The 19,026-nt window shown below is 51.7% G+C and overlaps 1 protein-coding gene across 1 annotated transcript in view; it reads left to right on the top strand.

Moving 5' to 3' along the window:
* Nucleotides 1-19,026, top strand: part of LOC146829900 (vomeronasal type-2 receptor 26-like) — a 169,983-nt gene that overhangs the window by 25,536 nt on the left and 125,421 nt on the right. The gene's annotated exons all lie outside the window — the stretch shown is intronic.

The following is a 19,026-nucleotide window of genomic DNA, read 5'->3' on the forward strand; positions in this document are numbered from 1 at the left end:
TGCTCTGGGTGTCAATCAGTTGTGGCTGCCGGAAGGTAGTTACTCGTCCATGAATGCGATCGCAGCTTTATATGCAATCAGTTCCAGTAGTACGTCGTTCTCGAGCTCAAGGAACACGAGGAATAGCCAATCCATTAACTGGTCCAGACAGAGGTTCTCCGTCCATGACGTTTCACCAATCCGCAACACAGCCCAATAGCGCCTCGATGTGGTCACTGCACATGATGACTTGTGCAATTTCCCATTCACTACTGCCAGCACATACGCCACAGATCAAGGCATCCCATGCACAGGTATCCCTGTTGCACTCCTGTTTGTGGGCCAACAGGGGGTGCACACACAAGTCATAATCTAGTTCAGCTACCGTTGTGTTGGAAAGACAGACCTCCATGGGCCACTCGAATGTGCATGATCGACAGTGGAACCAGGGCTGGACGCATATGTCGTACGCAAGCCGGAAACTCAGACAGTAACTGATTCTCAAAACTGCCACTGGCAGGGCTCCTACCAGATGCAGCATTCGTGCACGGTACAGTTCCACGTGACAGGGGTTGTGCATGTGCCCGGGATTGCCTGCCATTGCGTTTGTTGGTCTCATGCCACCGGCACTCATCAGACCGTCAGCAGTTCTGTCGATGATATGCCACAGCTTGGAGTAATGAGTTGTGTTAGAGACGGGGATCTCTGATTGGCGCAAGGATGTCCTTGTGTCAAGCAGTGACCCTCTCCTCCACGTCAGGGCAAAGGATAACCCCTTGGGAATGACCCTTGCTCACCCTCTAGGTGCGTGGCATGAGCAGCCAAGGCGATTCTCCAGGCGTTGTTGGTTAAGCAATTATAATCACACACACAGTAAATACATTAATCCCCCCAGAAACGGACACCAGGCTTAGGTATGTGAAAATACGGTTCTTTATATAAAAATAGTTATCTTAACCCCTTCAGCGCGGCGCGGATTTCCGCGCCACGCTGAAGATTCCGTGCGCGGGCGGGGCCATGACGGAACGGTTCCGTCATAAGCACAGCCCAACCAACGTGCATGACGGAACCGTTCCGTCAAGCGCGTCGAAGGGGTTAATATGCAGATTTATCACAAGACCAGTAACGTTGTTTCTATGCCACCAGATTATCAAGCAGGTAAACGGTTCTTTAAGCGGATGCTTCTTTAGTCTCTTTTCAATGTCACTTGGGAGATTCCAGTCTTTGACTTACGTTCCGGCCTACCGCGGCTCACACATCGGTCGTGGGCGCGCTCGCGCCGTGCACAGCTCCTCCCGGTGGCTCCCGGGCAGCGGCGGTGAGACAGGCGTGCGGTGAGGATTAACGGGGAAGTAAGGCGGTGCGGGCCCCGAGCCCGATACTGGAATTCCTGTAGCACTGTTGCGAGGAGAGAGTTGCCCAGATCGGAGCGACTCTCGGCTTCGGGGTAGTGTCTTTGGATCCTCAATCAGCGGGTGTGTGCAGCAGGCAGGCGCGGCCAGCGACCCTTAGCACGGCGGTGCTGGGGGGTCTCCACAGCGGGGGCGGCGCGGCCTGAGATGTCCGGGGATAGCGAAGCGGGGTCACAGGGCACGGTCAGTGTAGCTGGGTGACCCGGCGTAGATCACAGTCGTCGGACGGATTCCGGCGGGAGGGGTGACAGCGCGTTCAGCGCACTCCAGTGGCAGGCGATGACAGGGGTGCAGGCAACCTAGCCCGGGGACAGAGAGCGGCTCCGGACGGAGCGGGGCTCTCACGGGGTAGAGGCAGGCAAGCTCCTGAGTGTCACGGCCCTAGGAGGGGGCGATGAGGGGCGCAGTCTCTTTCCAGCGGGATGCACACACGGCTCGAATTGGAGGACGAGCAAAAGCACAGAGAACCCACTAGTCCTGGGGTTCAGTTCAGGGGGCAAGCTCAGATCAAGCCCTTGGAGAATGTTCAAGCACAAAGTAGCAAAGTCTTTTCAGCAAGTCTTTTTCCTCTCCTTTCTCAGCAAGGCAAGCAGCAGGCCAGTCCTTCCAGCGTCTTCTTCTCCTTCTAGTCGGGCAGAGGTCCTTTGTGGTAAACAGGATTCTGATTTGCAAGGAGCAGGGCTCCTACTTTTATACCACATTCCTTTTGTTCTTTCAGGCCAGGGGGGCCTTCGCATAGTCTTTCTCAGTCCTGAGCACTTTGTTGGGGGTACTCTGACTTCTGCTTTCAGTGTGAGGGGCAGGCACATCAGCCGCTCCACAGGAGGTGGAGCCGGCATTCAGGGGACAAGTACTTTCAGGATCACCTTGTGGACAGCGCTTCGCCCGTCCGGGGCCAGGTGCAGGCCGAGTCATCAGTCGCTCCCCAGGGGGCGGAGCCAGCTTTGTGGTGGTGGAGCACTGCCCTATTCAGAGTCCAAGGGGCACCCCCACCTCCCACCAAGGTGCTCTCCTGCCATTCGCTACCTGTCATCCCCCCAGCCCTGTCACTCACATAGCCCAGACAGTCAGATACACGCACAGCAGAGGCGGGCTGAGATGGTTAAGTGAGTAAATACGGACTTTCTAAAAGTCGTATTTACAAACCCAGGATAGTAAAATAAACTTGACTACAAGAAGTATTTTATCATTCCGAGTTCAGGCATACTAAACATATCTCTCTACCATGTTCCCTGAGCCTGCTGGGATTATAGGATGTAATAATTCCAGCAGCTCATCTGGCCTAAGGGGAACAGGTAGCCTTGCAATAGTGAACCACGAAGATGGCGGTGATTCACTATTAGGACAGGCCTCACAACCAGGGCCTGTCCTACCTTACAACTACAACGCACCCTGCCCGCGGGCCTACCATAGGGGTGACTAACATGAGGCTAAGGGAAGGTTCTGGGGGCTGGCAAGTGTGTGCACTTGCCCAGCCAGCGTGACAGTATGGGACTGCACGCGGGGTCGGCAGTGGCAGACCCAGGACACATTTTACATGGCCGCTGGTGTGGGTGGCGCAACCAGCGCTGCAGCCCACTAGCGGCATTGGCATTCACAAGCCCTGGCACTCCGGGTGCACTTTACTGGGGACTGACAGTGAATCCAATAAACCAATCATGTATACCAATGATGGACACTTTATCTTAGGGAGCACTTGCGCTGCGGCACGGATTAGCCGTGGCGCAGCGCCCTGAGCGGACAACACCAGAAAAACAATCGAGGCACACCATCAAAAAGTGGAAGGGAAACTCACGCCAAGGTGCCAGGTCTAACAAGTTGTATGTGTGTTCAACGTTTGGACAGATGGGTTGTTTTTTACCAATGTGTCAGGGGCAATGCATGCAGGTGTAGCTCGAGCAGGGACAAGTGTTTGTGGGGTGTGGACACGTTGGTCTTTCATTAGCACAGTTTGTGGTGTGGGAGTTGTCAGAGTTTGGTATGGTATCTCACTTAGGGGGTGCCGGGCGCATTGAAGGCCAAGGACGGAGGTTCTGATGTCCTTCTGCCTTGTGTATTGAGATAAAGGAGCTTTCATGCCTAATTTTGGTCTGACTACTGCTTGCATTTCTGCAATGTGATGTCCTTGGGAACACGTACTCTGCATCTCATTAGCGATAGTTGCCGGAGTCATCCGTGGCGATGTCTTTTGCGGCTGCTATCAATCAATCAATCAATCAATCAGGGGTTTGTATAGCGCGCTACTCACCCGTGAGGGTCTCAAGGCGCTGGGGGGGGGGGGGCTCCGGATCAGTTGAAAAGCCATGTCTTGAGATCCTTCCTGAACGTGTGCAGGGTCGGGGAGCATCTGATGTTCACAGGGAGCTTGTTCCAGGTCTTGGCCGCAATGTAGGAGAAGGCTCCTTCGCCGGTACTGTTTTTGTGGATGTGGGGGACCTCATCCAGGGCGAGGTCTGCGGAGCGGAGGTTCCTCTTGGGTACGTAGAAATACACTCTCTCGTTGAGGTATTTGGGTTCAATGTGGTTGAGGAATTTGTATGCATGGGTGAGGAGCTTGAAGGTGACCCTCTTCTCAACGGGGAGCCAGTGGAGGCCTTGTAAGTGTAGGGTCATGTGCTCGTGAAGCACATGACCCTAAGGACGAGTCTAGCTGCGGCGTTCTGGATGGTTTGGAGTTTGCGTAGGAGAGTACTGTGGATTCCGGCATAGAGGGCCTTGCCGTAACCCAGTCTGCTGGTTATGAGTGCATGGGTGACGGTCCTTCTGCAGTCGGGGGGGATCCATTTGAAGATCTTACGGAGGATGCAAAGGCAGTTGAAACTAGTCGAAGCTACGGCAATGATCTGGCGGCTTATGGAGAGGGAGGAGTCCAGGATGATGCCATGGTTACGAGCATGGTCTGTCGGGGTGGGAGAATTCCCGAGGGCGTAGGGCCACCAGCTGTTGTCCCAGGAGGAGGTGCAGGGTCCAAGGATGAGGACCTCTGTCTTCTCTGAGTTGAGCTTCAAGCAGCTGTCTTGCATCCAGGCTGCCAAGTTGTTCATTCCTTCCTGGAAGCAGATTCTGGTGTCTTCGGGGTTCTTAGTGAGTGAGAGGATGAGCTGGGTGTCGTCAGCGAAGGATACGATGCTGAGCCCATGTTGTCTGACGATGGTGGCGAGGGGGCCATGTAGATGTTGAAGAGCGTGGGGCTGAGTGAAGACCCCTGGGGCTATCGCAGGTAAACTGGTGGTATCGGCTGTTAGCACCAGCTTGTGAATGGGCCGATGATTTTATCGCGAGTTTGGCTGACATAAAGTGCCGATAACTTGGCGATAGTTCCTTGAGAATATGCCCCTTGGTATGTTTATCACTGATGGGGTCATTATGTCCTGTTCTGGATACCAGGGTAAGGTCAGGCTAAGTAGGCAGACATGTCTGAGTAGAGCTTAGAACCCATATGACACCCATTCTGAAATCCCTGCACTGGTTACGTATGAGGGAAAGGATCACATTTAAAGGCTTGGTAATCCTTTTTAAAGCACTCCACGGCATAGGTACTAATTACCTTAACAAATGGGTCAATCACTACAAGCCAGCAAGGACCTTAAGATCCTCCAATGCCTATCTCGTTCACCACCTCAATATTTGCCTGGCTCGTATTGGGGGGGCAGATCTTTTGGGTTCCTTGGGGCAAAAGCATGAGAGCCACTGATGACCATTCAACTTTCAGGAAACACCTTAAAACATGTCTCTTTTTTTTTTTTTTTTTTTTGGCGTGGCCGGGCAAGATGGCCGACTGGACCTAATCAGTCTCAGCTCCCAGATCGCGCGCTGCCTGGCAGGGCTTTTCGGCGGCTGCGGCATCTCTTCCTATGCTCCGCAGATGGCTATGAGCGTCTGACGCTCGGGGGCAGTGACGGGAGGCATCGACGAGTGCTGCACATCGCGGGACCGGTCCCGTTCTCCCCCGACATCGGATTGCGAGGTGCGCGCTGGATCATCATGGCGGCGCCCTCGTGAGATCACCTGTGGCTAGTTCGGCTGTGTGGCGGCTGTGGGGACCCCTGGACGGCAACGGTCTGCAAGGCGAGTGGGGGATGATCTGGGGGACCCAGCGACACTGCCGGCACTCGGTGGCACCGTCCGGCTGCTGGCTCCGCCGGGTTGCCTGACTCCAAGATGGCAGCACCTCGTGACTACATGGCGCTCTTCTGCTCTCCTGCCCTGATGCCTGCCCGCGTGTGACGGCACTTCGTGAGAGGGCGCCTTTAAACCCCACCTGCGGATTCCCTGGCCAGCGGGGCGTTGGATGGCCCCACGTTGAGCAGCTGGTTGGGCCGGGGCCTATCTTTCGCCACGACATGCCCTCGGGGCTCCTCCACATTGTGCGTCCTGCCAGCGCTCTGGCCCTGTGAACACCTCCGGGGGTGCCTCCGGCTTTTTGCCTTCCCGCATCTTCCTGCTCCCCCTGCGGTGATCCGGTGCGGGAGAGACACACGAGGATTGCCCGAGGGGGCTTGCGGCGCTCTGGAGCCCTGCGATTTCTCCTGCTGCTGGGGGCGCGGGTGTCTTCCTGGGAGGCTTCTCGCTGTACGCCTGGGGGCTGAGGTGCGGAGTCGAGGGGCACGGGGCCTACTCATAGCTCCAGCGCCTTCCATCATTCCTCGGATCGCAGTGGGTGCGTTTCACGCTACTTCCATCAGCACGCCTCGCCCAGGCTTGCCTTATGCCGCCTAAGAAGTCCACAACCAAAGCTTCAAACAAGGTTTCCGATTTCTTTTCGACTGCGGGCAAGCGTGCTTCATCACGAGGGACGCGGGTCCCGCTGAGATGGCGCTCACGAAAGCTGACCTGCTAACCATGTTTAAAGACTTCCAATCTGAGCTACGCAAAGACATTGGGCATGATATCAAAACCTCCATTGACCAGCTGCGAGCAGACCTGACCGAGAGGCTGACCTCCCTCCAGCGGGATGTGGATTCAGTTGGCACCAGAGTTCTGGACCTCGAAGCCCACCACCAAGAGCAGGAGCAGCTCTCTTCCAGTCTTCGGGACGATGTCATTTTCCTCAAGGAAAAACTCCATCAATCACAGCTCCGGGCAGAGGATCTCGAGAACAGGGCCCGGCGGGAGAACCTACACATCAGAGACCTGGAGGAGGGCACGGAGGGGCTGGACCTAGAGGCCTTTGTAGTGGGTCTCCACAGATCCTCAAAATAAAGCTGGATAGAGTGCACCGAGTGGGGCCCCTTCAGCAGGGAGAGAAGAGGCGGCCGCGGGACGTCTTGGCTAAATTCCACTCCTACAAGGTCAAGTAGGCCGTTCTCCAGGCTGCCAGGGCCAGGGAGTCCATCACATTCCAGGACCGCACCTGCGCCATTTACCAGGATGTCGCACCAGCGACTTTGGCCCGGCGACAACTGCTCAGACCTGTTACCACTAAATTGCGGGATGACAAGATCAGATACAGATGGACATATCCCTTTGAGCTCAGCTTTGAATTTCGGAATAAACGACACCACATCACCAATCTCCAGGATGGCTTGGATTTGCTGGGCATTCCCTCTGGGGGGGATGCCGACGTCCAGGGCGCAGATGGCGGTCCCTCTCAAGGGGCATCTTCTTCCTCTGCCTGGTCCCGCAGGGGGCGGCGCTGATCGCCTGCTGGGGGTTGCGGGGGTTATACATCGTGCCTCCGGGTCCACTTGTAGATCTGGCGAGTGCCCCTGGGAGCCTCCGTTGTTTCGCGACGAGGGATGGCTCCTGCCCGGGGAGTTCTGTGCCCTGCTGTGACCGCTCCCTCTGGGACTGAAGGCTGCCCTGGTAAAGGATGTGGGGCCACAGACGCTGAAGACTTCATATGTAAGACTGCTGATGTTTCTTTTTTGCTACTAGCGCAGTGGTTCGGGCGCTCCTGGATGTCGTCCTGTTGGCTTTCAGATGCTCTCTTAGTGCCGCTTTATGGTTGCTTGTTCTGTTCCCTATTGTAGTCACCTTCTTTGTGCGAGTGTCTAGGTCTGGCATGATGGTAAGTTTGGCCGTCTCTATCTTAGTGGCCTTCTTGAGAGCCGCATACATTGGCTTTTGGTTAATTTGCCTGCCGAGGCGGGCGTTCCGGGTGCTCGGACCTGTTACCCCCTGTGGTCTCTGCAGGGCCGTATTGGCTCCACGACGAGACCGCCAACTACGTGCGAATGGTTATTCTGTTTTTACTTGTTCCTTTCTTGCTAGAGGGGTTGGGGGGGTGGTGGTGGCGGCTACTCCACACGGTTTGGGGAGACTCTTCCCGTGCTCGGGAAGGCATGACTCGGGGGCTCTGGCCTATGGCCTCTTCTGTGGGGCAGTTTGGGGATGGCGGCATGGCGGGTGCTGGCGGGCTGTGATGGGATGCAGTCTTCCTTATGTAATATGATGTCAATATCAATAGGTACTTGGAATGTTAGGGGTCTCAACTCTCCCCAAAAGCGTCACAAAATATGGAAATATGTTCTCGATCACCACCTTGACATTGTAGCTCTGCAAGAGACGCATCTGGTCAGGTCCGAAGACTCACGGGTCCGGCACAAACTCTTTCCCCTGATTTACAAATCCTCAGCCCTTACGAAACATCGAGGGGTTGCCATTATGTTTCGCTCTTCCACGCACTTTCAACCGCTAGGGGTTCAGAATGATAAGGAGGGACGGTGGGTGATGGTTAAAGGCCGCCTTAGAGAGAAAGCCTGTACATTTGCGGCCTTGTACGCCCCCAACACTGGTCAGACAGGGTTCCTAAACGCATTCCTGGGGAAAGTGACTGACTTTGCAGAGGGTCCGTTAGTCCTTATGGGAGATTTCAATCTGATATGGCAGAAAGAACTGGACAGTTCCTCTACTCAACGGGCAGGCTTGAGTTCCTTTTCAGGGGAGACACAGCAACGCATGCATGATCTGGGCCTCCTTGATACGTGGCGCGTTCTTTTCCCACATTCGCAAGATTATACGTTTTACTCACATGTCCATCACACATACTCCGGGCTGGACTATATTTTCATTAGCCAGTCACTGCAAGGCGCCTTGCAGGACGCCAAGATCTTCCCCCTCTCGGTATCGGATCATAGCTTGTTCTCTGTCTGTCTTAATTGGCGGGGGACGACCTCAGTCACTCCCAGATGGTATTTCCCTCCATCACTTACTCGGGATAAAGACTCCTGTTCCAAACTCCGCACCGCCATTACAGAATTCTTTAACACTAATAGGCCGGAAGACACTTCGGAGTTTGTCATCTGGGATGCATTGAAGGCTGTTATTCGAGGGGAGTGTATTGCTCTCAACGCGGCACTGAATAAGCAACGTGCCCATGAGAGAGAACTGTTGGAGTCCGAATTGTCGGCCCTTGAGCGCACCCACAAGACTACTTCCACAAGGCAAACGCTCTGCGGCCTTACGGCCCTCCAGGGTAAACTTAAGGCCATTTATAACAACAGGGCGGAATTCACACTTCTTAAGCTACGACACCTTTCATACACCCAGGGCAATAAAATTGGGAAACATCTCGCCAGACAACTGAAAGGCAAACGAGAGAAGGAATACATAGGCGGCATCTTGGATCCCTCGGGGGCTATTACCCATACGGATAGAGAAAAGGCAGAGCTCTTTGAGTCTTTTTAAGGGGGCTCTATGCGGGGGATTCCTTAGACTTGGCTGCCCAACAAGACTACCTCCAGTCGCTATCTCTGCCCCAGGTGTTGGCTTCTTGGAATGAGTCACTCACTGCCCCTATCTCACTAGAGGATGTTACTGGGGCTATTCACAACCTGAAATCCCATAAAGCTCCGGGGCCGGACGGCTATACGGCTCTTTTTTACAAAACCTTTATCCCCGATATCGCCCCCTACCTTGTCCGCCTTTTCAATAAATTTGCGGACGAAGGTGCCACCTCTGACTCCATGTCGGATGCTGTGATCTCTGTAATTTCCAAACCCGGGAAGGACCCTCAGCTTTGTGCCTCCTATAGGCCGATTGCCTTACTAAATCTTGATGCTAAATTATACTCCTCGATCATTGCCAAACGCTTAAATGATCTCATGCCCACCCTCATCCATCCTGATCAGTCGGGTTTTATCAAAGGGCGCCAGACGCACGACAATACCCGCAGAATTATGCACCTGATTGAAAAGGCCAATAGGCGTCAGATTCCTGCAGTCCTGGTGGGCCTAGACGCTTAGAAGGCCTTCGACCGGGTAGACTGGGGGTTCCTATTTTGCATGCTTCGAGCCTTTGGTTTTGCGCCTAAATTCCTTAACATGGTGAGAGCTAACTACCGTCTTCCCCGCTCTAAAGTCGTGATTAATGGGGTACATTCCCCCACTTTTTTCCACTCGAGAGGTACACGCCAGGGTTGTCCCCTTTCGCCCCTCCTTTTTGCACTCAGCATCGAACCCCTGGCTCTTGCGATCAGAAACAATCCTTCCATTCACGGAATTCCATTTACGGGAGAATCCCATAAAATATCGCTGTTCGCGGACGATGTTCTCCTATCCCTATCTGAGCCGGAGGCATCCGTGCCTCCCTTGCAGGGGGAACTAGAGCATTTTGAATTAGTATCAGGGTTTAAAACAAACCTAGGCAAATCCTACATACTTAATCTCACCCTCTCACCTGCTGAGGCTCTCCGACTCCAATCGCTTTCCTCGCTCTCCTGGTCCACCTCCTCCGTTCAATACCTGGGGATTCATCTGACGCCGAGACTTGAGGGGCTTTTTGCGGCTAACTTCCCTCCCATCCTAATACGTATTCAGGCGGAACTCGCGAAATGGAAGCCTCTGTTCTTGTCTTGGCTAGGCCGCATCCATGCGATCAAGATGACTCTCCTGCCAAAACTTCTTTACCTTTTTCAGGCCTTACTTATCGAATTGGAGCCCGATTTCTTCCGCAAAGTGAAGTCCATGGTCCTGCGCTTTATCTGGCAGGGAGGTCGAGCACGGTTCTCTCACTCGCTGCTTCGTCGCCCCCGCTCTGCGGGCGGAGTGGGCCTGCCAGACTTTCTTCTTTACTACAAAGCAGCACAGCTGAGAGTCCTCACGGAATGGTCTCAACGGGATTCCGAGAAACACTGGCTCCATATGGACCGCAGTGTGACGGGACAAACTATTTGGGACCTGGTGTGGCGCACGCGGCAGGACAGACCCCGAAACACATACATTAGCACCCCTTCACGCACCACGTTTAAAGTGTGGGATTCGGTCTCGGGTGACGACAGGTGGACCACGTTTCCATCCCTGTTTACTCCACTCCATTTTAATCCGGCATTCTCTCCTGCCCAACACGAGGGTCCTTTTGATGCTTGGAGGAGGGGTGGCTGCCTGGCCCTAACGCACTTGTTCCACGACTCTGAACCACTTACTTTCGATCAGTGCAAACAAGATTACCAGCTGGAGAACACGGAGCGATATCACTATACACAACTGATGCATTGGGCCCTCTCTCCTCAGGTGCGGGATGCGGCTACACGGCCCCTTACGCAATTTGAGGCTTATCTCACTAAGACTACTAGTTTGAAGGGAGTGATCTCATTCCTATATGGTTTCCTACTCAAAACAGCTACATCCCCACGTCCCAGGTATATGTCTATGTGGGAAGACACGATTCACCGCCCTATCTCTGACGAGGAGTGGCTGCACCTCTGGTCTGACATTGCGCGCTTTAACCATTCTACAGAACTCAGGGAGGCTCACTTGAAGACCATGATGGACTGGTATCTGCACCCAGCTAAACTCAGGCAGATTTTTCCCACCACTTCGAATAGATGTTGGAGAGGGTGTGGTTTACTGGGGGACTTTCGGCATATTTGGTGGGACTTCCCGGCCATCCGGCCCTTCCGGGAAGAAATCCTGGCGCATATAAAGGGCATGCTGGGTTACCCCATTCCCACCACATTGGCTGGTGTGCTTTTGGGGCTGCGTGATGCCTCCCTGGTACATCAGACGCGGGCGGACAAAATGATTATGTGGTTATGTATTGGGGCGGCTAAAGTCACCCTTGCTGCCGCTTGGAAGCGGAGGGAGGCGCCTGCTGTGTCCCTTTGGCACTCCCGCCTTTGGCGCCTTCTTAGCTTGGAGCGGATGGCTGATATTTTCAGGGATGACTATAAGAATTTTGAATTTAAGTGGGGACCCCTTGTTTCCTTCCTTTCCAGAGGCCTGCCGGCGGCTGTTTGTCCACCTTCCATTAGAAGCCTCCACCTCTTTCAATTTTAATCGGAGTCATGTGTCACACAACATCTAAAATCTTTGTGCTTTGCCGCCACCACGGGTAGGGTGGGGGGGGGGGGGCTGGGTGGGTGGGTTCTTTCTGGGCTCTTATTCTGTTATTATCCCACGTTGGGATGATTTTGTACTTGCTTCTCTCTTTTTTCTTTTATTTCCCTGTCCCTTATGTTCTTTATTTCATGTTTAGCATTACATTGAGGTACCTTGGGGTGGTTCCCTTCACAGGAGGAAGTCAGACTTTCTACGGTCTCACCGGTTAACCCTGTGCCTCTGCAGAGACTTTCTTTTACAGCTCCATTATGTTTAGAAACTGTGTTCTTTAATTGGCTTTTCGATCAGCATAGGAGCTGGCTTTGTGCTGGTTTAGGCAAATTGTTGATTTGTTATAGTCCTGCTGAGGCTTTTCTGATCCCCTGCGTGGGATCCTGTGGTGGCGCCTTCCCAGATTGTAAACTGTAAACGTTTAATAAATATATCTTTGGAAAAAAAAAAAACATGTCTTTTTAAGAACGAATCTCTTGTATTATTGACCTGCCTACTGTCCAGTTTCAGCGCCAGGACACTCTATTCTGAGTAGCTGTGCACTATTAGGGGTGTGCGGAATTTGCGTAGTTGCGCTACGCAAAGCTCCGCGAAATGGTAAAAAATCTCTGCGAACACGCGGAATTGCTTGTTCGCGATGCTTTTTTTCCTGTTCGCGATCGCTGTTTGCGTGCTCGGGGGGAAGGATCTTGCGAACACGCATTTTCAGAATACGAACAAGAGTAGACATTTGTTTCCCTGTCCATGTTCACTGTCCGAGCAATGCTGGCTCCCTCAGTATGAGGAGAGCAGACTGGGGCTGCAGGGACCCTGGGGCTCTTCATGTGGCCCCCAGGTAGCTGTTTGGTGGGTGCCTCTGTTTGCACAGGGCACCCACCTCTTTAACATAAATGTTTTGGCCCCGGCCCGAGGTTTTTGGGGACTCTATTAGTTGGGGAGAGAGCCAGGGGATGTGGTCTTCGGGACTGCTTGTGTGCCTTCCTCCCCAGTTAAAGACACCAATGGATGGGAACCCCGATACCCAAAGTGGCTTTGGAGGGGGCAGTAGACCCCCCTCACATTTGAAAGAAAAGCTCTGGGGATGGGTACCCTGGGGTCAAAAGTGGTTTAGGGAAGGGGGCTGCTCCAATAAGGTGAATGCAGGCCCTGCGGCCAACTGTGGGGTTGGCTGCCTATGGGGACTAGACGCAGGGTCTGTTTGCACCTGGTAGACATTCCATTGGTATTGTGGTGGGTTTTCCCACACAACAGTTGTGGATTTTGACGCTGCACCAGATTTACAAAATAATGTAAACCTTGGGAAGCACCAAATCCTTACGCCTCCATAGGTGAGGCGTAATGAGGAAAATATCTTTATTTCTCCTAATTCTTTCCTCTTTCTGCAAACATAGAATGAGGAAAACTTTCTTAGGATTGTTAAAAAAAAATCCTCAATTCAATCCAGATACCTTTGCATCATGAGGCAAGGGGAGCCTACATTTGTGCTACTAGCCTGCTGAAATGGCACCACACAGGCAGAAAAGTCAGGAATGCACTGTTTTGCATACATATGGTGCATTCTTGCTGTTTCAGTTTGGTGTAGGGCAGTGCAGCAAGACGTGTTGCGCTGCCCTTCATCAAAATCCTATAAATGAGGGTTTCTTCGTCCTGAGTGTGGATTTAGAACATTTGAATATTCGTCTTTCTTTTTGAGTATATTTAAACTGCTAGTCTTTTCAGCTCCTTTTACTGAAATGTGTTATTAATTGAAGCTTGTTTTAAACAAGTTGGTATTTTCTTGTTGTGATGCATTTTAGAATCTTTGCTAATGCATTTGTTGTTACTTCTTCAGCTGACACTAATAATAAAAAAGATAACCTTAGAGCTCTAGGGTTATTGGCCCAGCGGCTGAAGAAAGGTGAAGCAATCTCTAGCTTTCCCCGGGATGAAAAGGCACCAGAAGACCTCAAAGGTGTCAAAGACCTCAATTAGAATGTTATGGGGATGAGATGGGACTAGCTGAAGCCACTTCAAGCCCACTGCTGCTCCCCACTCCGCTGCCAGCTCCCTCAGAGCTTCCAGCGCTGCAGATGAGATGGGACTAGCTGAAGCCACTTCAAGCCCACTGCTGCTCCCCACTCCGCTGCCAGCTCCCGCAGAGCTTCCAGCGCTGCAGATGAGATGGGACTAGTTTGAGCCACTTCAAGCCCACTGCTGCTCCCCACTCCGCTGCCAGCTCCCGCAGAGCTTCCAGCGCTGCAGATGAGATGGGACTAGCTGGAGCAACTTCAAGCCCACTGCTGCTCCCCACTCCGCTGCCAGCTCCCGCAGAGCTTCCAGCGCTGCAGATGAGATGGGACTAGCTGGAGCAACTTCAAGCCCACTGCTGCTCCCCACTCCGCTGCCAGCTCCCGCAGAGCTTCCAGCGCTGCAGATGAGATGGGAATAGCTGAAGCCACTTCAAGCCCACTGCTGCTCCCCACTCCGCTGCCAGCTCCCTCAGAGCTTCCAGCGCTGCAGATGAGATGGGACTAGTTTGAGCCACTTCAAGCCCACTGCTGCTCCCCACTCCGCTGCCAGCTCCCGCAGAGCTTCCAGCGCTGCAGATGAGATGGGACTAGTTGGAGCCACTTCAAGCCCACTGCTGCTCACCATTCCGCTGCCAGCTCCCGCAGAGCTTCCAGCGCTGCAGATGAGATGGGACTAGTTGGAGCCACTTCAAGCCCACTGCTGCTCCCCACTCCGCTGCCAGCTCCCGCAGAGCTTCCAGCGCTGCAGATGAGATGAGACTAGCTGAAGCCACTTCAAGCCCACTGCTGCTCCCCACTCCGCTGCCAGCTCCCGCAGAGCTTCCAGCGCTGCAGATGAGATGGGACTAGCTGAAGCCACTTCAAGCCCACTGCTGCTCCCCACTCCGCTGCCAGCTCCCGCAGAGCTTCCAGCGCTGCAGATGAGATGGGATTAGCTGAAGCCACTTCAAGCCCACTGCTGCTCCCCACTCCGCTGCCAGCTCCCGCAGAGCTTCCAGCGCTGCAGATGAGATGGGATTAGCTGAAGCCACTTCAAGCCCACCGCTGCTCCCCACTCCGCTGCCAGCTCCCGCAGAGCTTCCAGCGCTGCAGATGAGATGGGACTAGCTGAAGCCACTTCAAGCCCACTGCTGCTCCCCACTCCGCTGCCAGCTCCCGCAGAGCTTCCAGCACTGCAGATGAGATGGGACTAGCTGGAGCCACTTCAAGCACACTGCTGCTCCCCACTCCGCTGCCAGCTCCCGCAGAGCTTCCAGCGCTGCAGAGGAGATGGGACTAGCTGGAGCCACTTCAAGCCCACTGCTGCTCCCCGCTCCGCTGCCAGCTCCCGCAGAGCTTCCAGTGCTGCAGATGAGATGGGACTAGTTGGAGCCACTTCAAGCCCACTGCTGCTCCCCACTCAGCTGCCAGCTCCCGCAGAGCTTCCAGCACTACAGATGAGATGGGACTAACTGAAGCCACTTCAAGCCCACTGCTGCTCCCCACTCCGCTGCCAGCTCCCGCAAAGCTTCCAGCGCTGCAGATGAGATGGGACTAGTTGGAACCACTTCAAGCCCACTGCTGCTCCCCACTCCGCTGCCAGCTCCCACAGAGCTTCCAGCGCTGCAGATGAGATGGGACTAGCTGAAGCCACTTCAAGCCCACTGCTGCTCCCCACTCCGCTGCCAGCTCCCGCAGAGCTTCCAGCGCTGCAGATGAGCTGGGACTAGCTGAAGCCACTTCAAGCCCACTGCTGCTCCCCACTCCGCTGCCAGCTCCCGCAGAGCTCCCAGCGCTGCAATAACTACTATCAGATGGATAAACCAAAAGATGAGTGAAGGAAATTCCCATTTTCTGCATGGCAGATTATTTGCCTTTTTCTGGACTCTATTTTTGCTTGGCATAAAACTTTGTGCACTTTGCCCCGGTTAATCATGAGTAAAGTGGCTCTGCTCCCCCTTAAACATGGTTAAAGTGACTTTGGGGAACATGAAGGTGGATATGGCTAACGTGGACAGCCATAGCATGGTAGAACTGATCAGCATGTGCAAGTAGCAGGGGTGAAGCTAAGCTGGGAGTCTAAGCATAAGGATTACCACAATGTCCTCAGATCATGGGAGAAGGTCTGTCAGCAACAGTCCACCTCATAGGAGAAGAATGATGAAGTTGAAGGCGATAAGGAGGATAACATTGAGGAGGCCCCTGTGCCAGAGGGTGGCTCTCTCCAAGGAGCAGTGGCGGCTGCATTATCCGGGAAAGAGAGCAGTGTGTGCTCTTACAGTTTGTCCCCATCAGAGCTGGAGGACAGGCAGGTGGAGAGGGCTTTAAAATGTCATTTGACCACCCTTGCCCCTAAGGAGAAGATGGCAACCTTGGCTGGTGAAGAGAAGAAGACCGCTGCAGCCTTGGCTCCTGAGTGGAAACATCAGTCACAACCCTTGCACCAGAGGAGATGAAGTTGTTCCTAGAAGAGAAGATGACCCCACTGGCGTAGAAGAGGGGCCAGTGTAATATGGGCTTGCCACCATGAAGGGCATCTAAGTCCAGTGATGATGGTGCAAGCAAATCAGAAGTGCCAAGGAGAGGTGAACACAGGGACCACGTCCCATAAGACCTGGTGCCTAGTTATGTGACAGCAGATTACATTGGGAAATGATTGGCAGCTTAGGAAGTGGCCTTGCACATGCATGGAGTCATAGAAGAGGATTGGGTAGGTGAGGGGTAACCTGTGGAAGCACATGATCATTTTTCAGAAGGGTACAATATTGGCCCTAGATGAAGCGGGCCAGTTAAGTATCTCTGCATGAAGGAGGATCTCCCACCAAACTTGATCTAAACCCATAGAAATGCCGACAGAAATTCAGGAACAGCCAGAAACCGACACTCCAGACCTGTCAAGGCACAGGATTGTTGGGTGAAGGGTAGTAAAGTAAAGATTGTCATCTGCACTTAGTGCTTTTTGACACTATTTTTAATAGAATCGTTAAAAACTATTATTTCCAGTTCCACTTATTGATTTCTATTGTTGTGGTGAGATTTTGTTGACTAATGTTACATTAGTTTAATAATTTGGTTTGGGATTTTCATCGCTTTCATTGCTTGGCGTGTTGACTTTATTACTGTTCTTGTGCTGCAAATATGCTTCACACATTGCCCTAAGTTAAAGTGTCCGGAATCTGTCTGGACACCAATCCCTTAGTTTATGTTGTCTAAACGTACAGATCCTTTATAGATTTGAAGGAACTGCATGACCGAAGCCTGTCTACTCTGCACCATAGCTACCAGGGTGTTAGGCTCAGGTTAAATGTTTGACTTTCATGGTTCAAACTGACACGATGTGTTACTAATCATGGAGGTGGGCAGTCCCCCCTCCCTAAAAATAGTCAATTTTCTTAACGTGAGATGTTTAGAGTTCTGGAAAATTTGTCTTTTGTTTGTAGTGTGGTGGCTACTGTGTTTGTTGTAAGTAAAGATACAGCTTCCCCCTTATATATGTGTCTTCAATAGGATCGCAACTTTCTCTCACATCATGTAGAATATTTCACATGCATTGAAAAAACACATTTTAAGCTACTCAAATTTTATCTTCACAATGTTTCTTTATAATATTATAACTAAATGAAGATTATACCTTTGTGAGATTGTATGTGACAGCTCATCATATCATCAAATTCTCTAACATCACCACCTGCTCTATCTTGATGAAACGTGCCAATTTCTGCATGCCCTTCTCTTTTCAGATCAGTTATGCCTCACAGCATAGTATGCTGAGTGACAAAAGCCAGTTTACATCCTTTCTACGCACTGTCCCAAGTCAAAGTCCCCAGTCGTTGGTCATTGCCCAGTTAGTGAAACATTTTAACTGGACTTGGATAGGGCTCCTGGCTTCAGACAATGATGTCTGCTACATGATGATAAAGGGGGTGAAGGAAGAAGCAGAGAAGCTGGGAATCTGTGTGTCCTTTTGGGAGAAACTTTCTGACAGATACAGCAAGGAAAGGTTGAGAGCCATTGCTGAAACAATAAGAAGCTCTTCCGCTCAGGTAATCATCTGTGATTGTTACAACAAGGACTTAAATGCCCTGCTGCACCATCTGAGCTATATGAAATTAACTGAGAAAATCTGGATTTTCTCAACTGGTTTTACAATTAGTGCAACTTATTTTCCAGTTCAGTCCTGGAGATTGCTAAATGGTTCCCTGGTATTAGTACTACATGCCCCTGAAATATCTGGATTCAATAATTTTCTAGAAAGCCTTCATCCCGCAAGGTACCCTGAAGATATATTTAAAAAAACCTTCTGGGAAGTAGCATTTGACTGCAAGTGGCCGGTCAACGATAGTTCTTTAATAGCCGTTTTAGAGGAAGCTGGTGATGACAAGTTGAGGTGCACGGGATTAGAGTTGGTGGAAGACGTAAATTCAATGTTTGTACTGTATGATATGAGCCTTACGTACCACATATACCTGGCAGTGTATGCCCTGGCTCAAGCTCTCCAGGACCTGATCTCGTGCACACCTGGGAGTGGACCATTCCGGAACAGCAGCTGTGCTGAACTGAATCATCTGAAGCTATGGCAGGTAAGATGACATGACCTCCTTATCCCTCAATGTTTGCCAATTCTTTAATTTGTGGAAACCAGCACTAAATAAAAATGATTTAATACATACTTCAAATTTTCAGTAAGATTCACTATGAAATTAGTCCTATTCCACTAAGTTGCAAAGCAAGTAACACTAGATTGCAGGCCTCCTATCCAACTGACCAATGTTAAAGCATAATATGCAATGTATATATGCAATGCATTCCAAAGAGAATGCATAACAAGGAGACTCTATCATATTCATCTGTCATTGCACAATTCTTTACAACATGACATTTTTATACTGTAACATTATACATATTGCACATACCCGCATGTCTACCACTCAAGACGTGGTAAATTACCCATTCAATAATCCCTGAATGCACCACATGCCCTTAACCATTTTCTTCTTCCATTGCCAACTTCTTCACCAGTCTTAATCTAAAAACTCTATCAGCACTCATGCTGTCACCATATTTTCTCCTTTCTTCTTTTCCTAGATTTATTTGCACTGATCATAATGACCCACCATAACTCTACTCTTTTTTCACACAGTACCAAACTCTACCTTAACAAAGGTCTTACCCACTTTAAGCACTTTAAGCACTTTCATGCACTCAGAAAATCTGGATCGCCCTGTGCAAACATTCCATTGACATTCTTCCCTTAACCAATTGACCCACCAAAATATCTACACAGTTTACAACCTTTTTCTTGTTATACCAATCAATGTATTTCTTCTGCTTTTTTGAAATTTTGATTTCAGTATTTCCTATATCCTCCTTACTTTT

The sequence above is a fragment of the Triturus cristatus genome, chromosome 5_2 (assembly GCF_964204655.1).
Source record: "Triturus cristatus chromosome 5_2, aTriCri1.1, whole genome shotgun sequence".
NCBI lineage: Eukaryota > Metazoa > Chordata > Amphibia > Caudata > Salamandridae > Triturus > Triturus cristatus.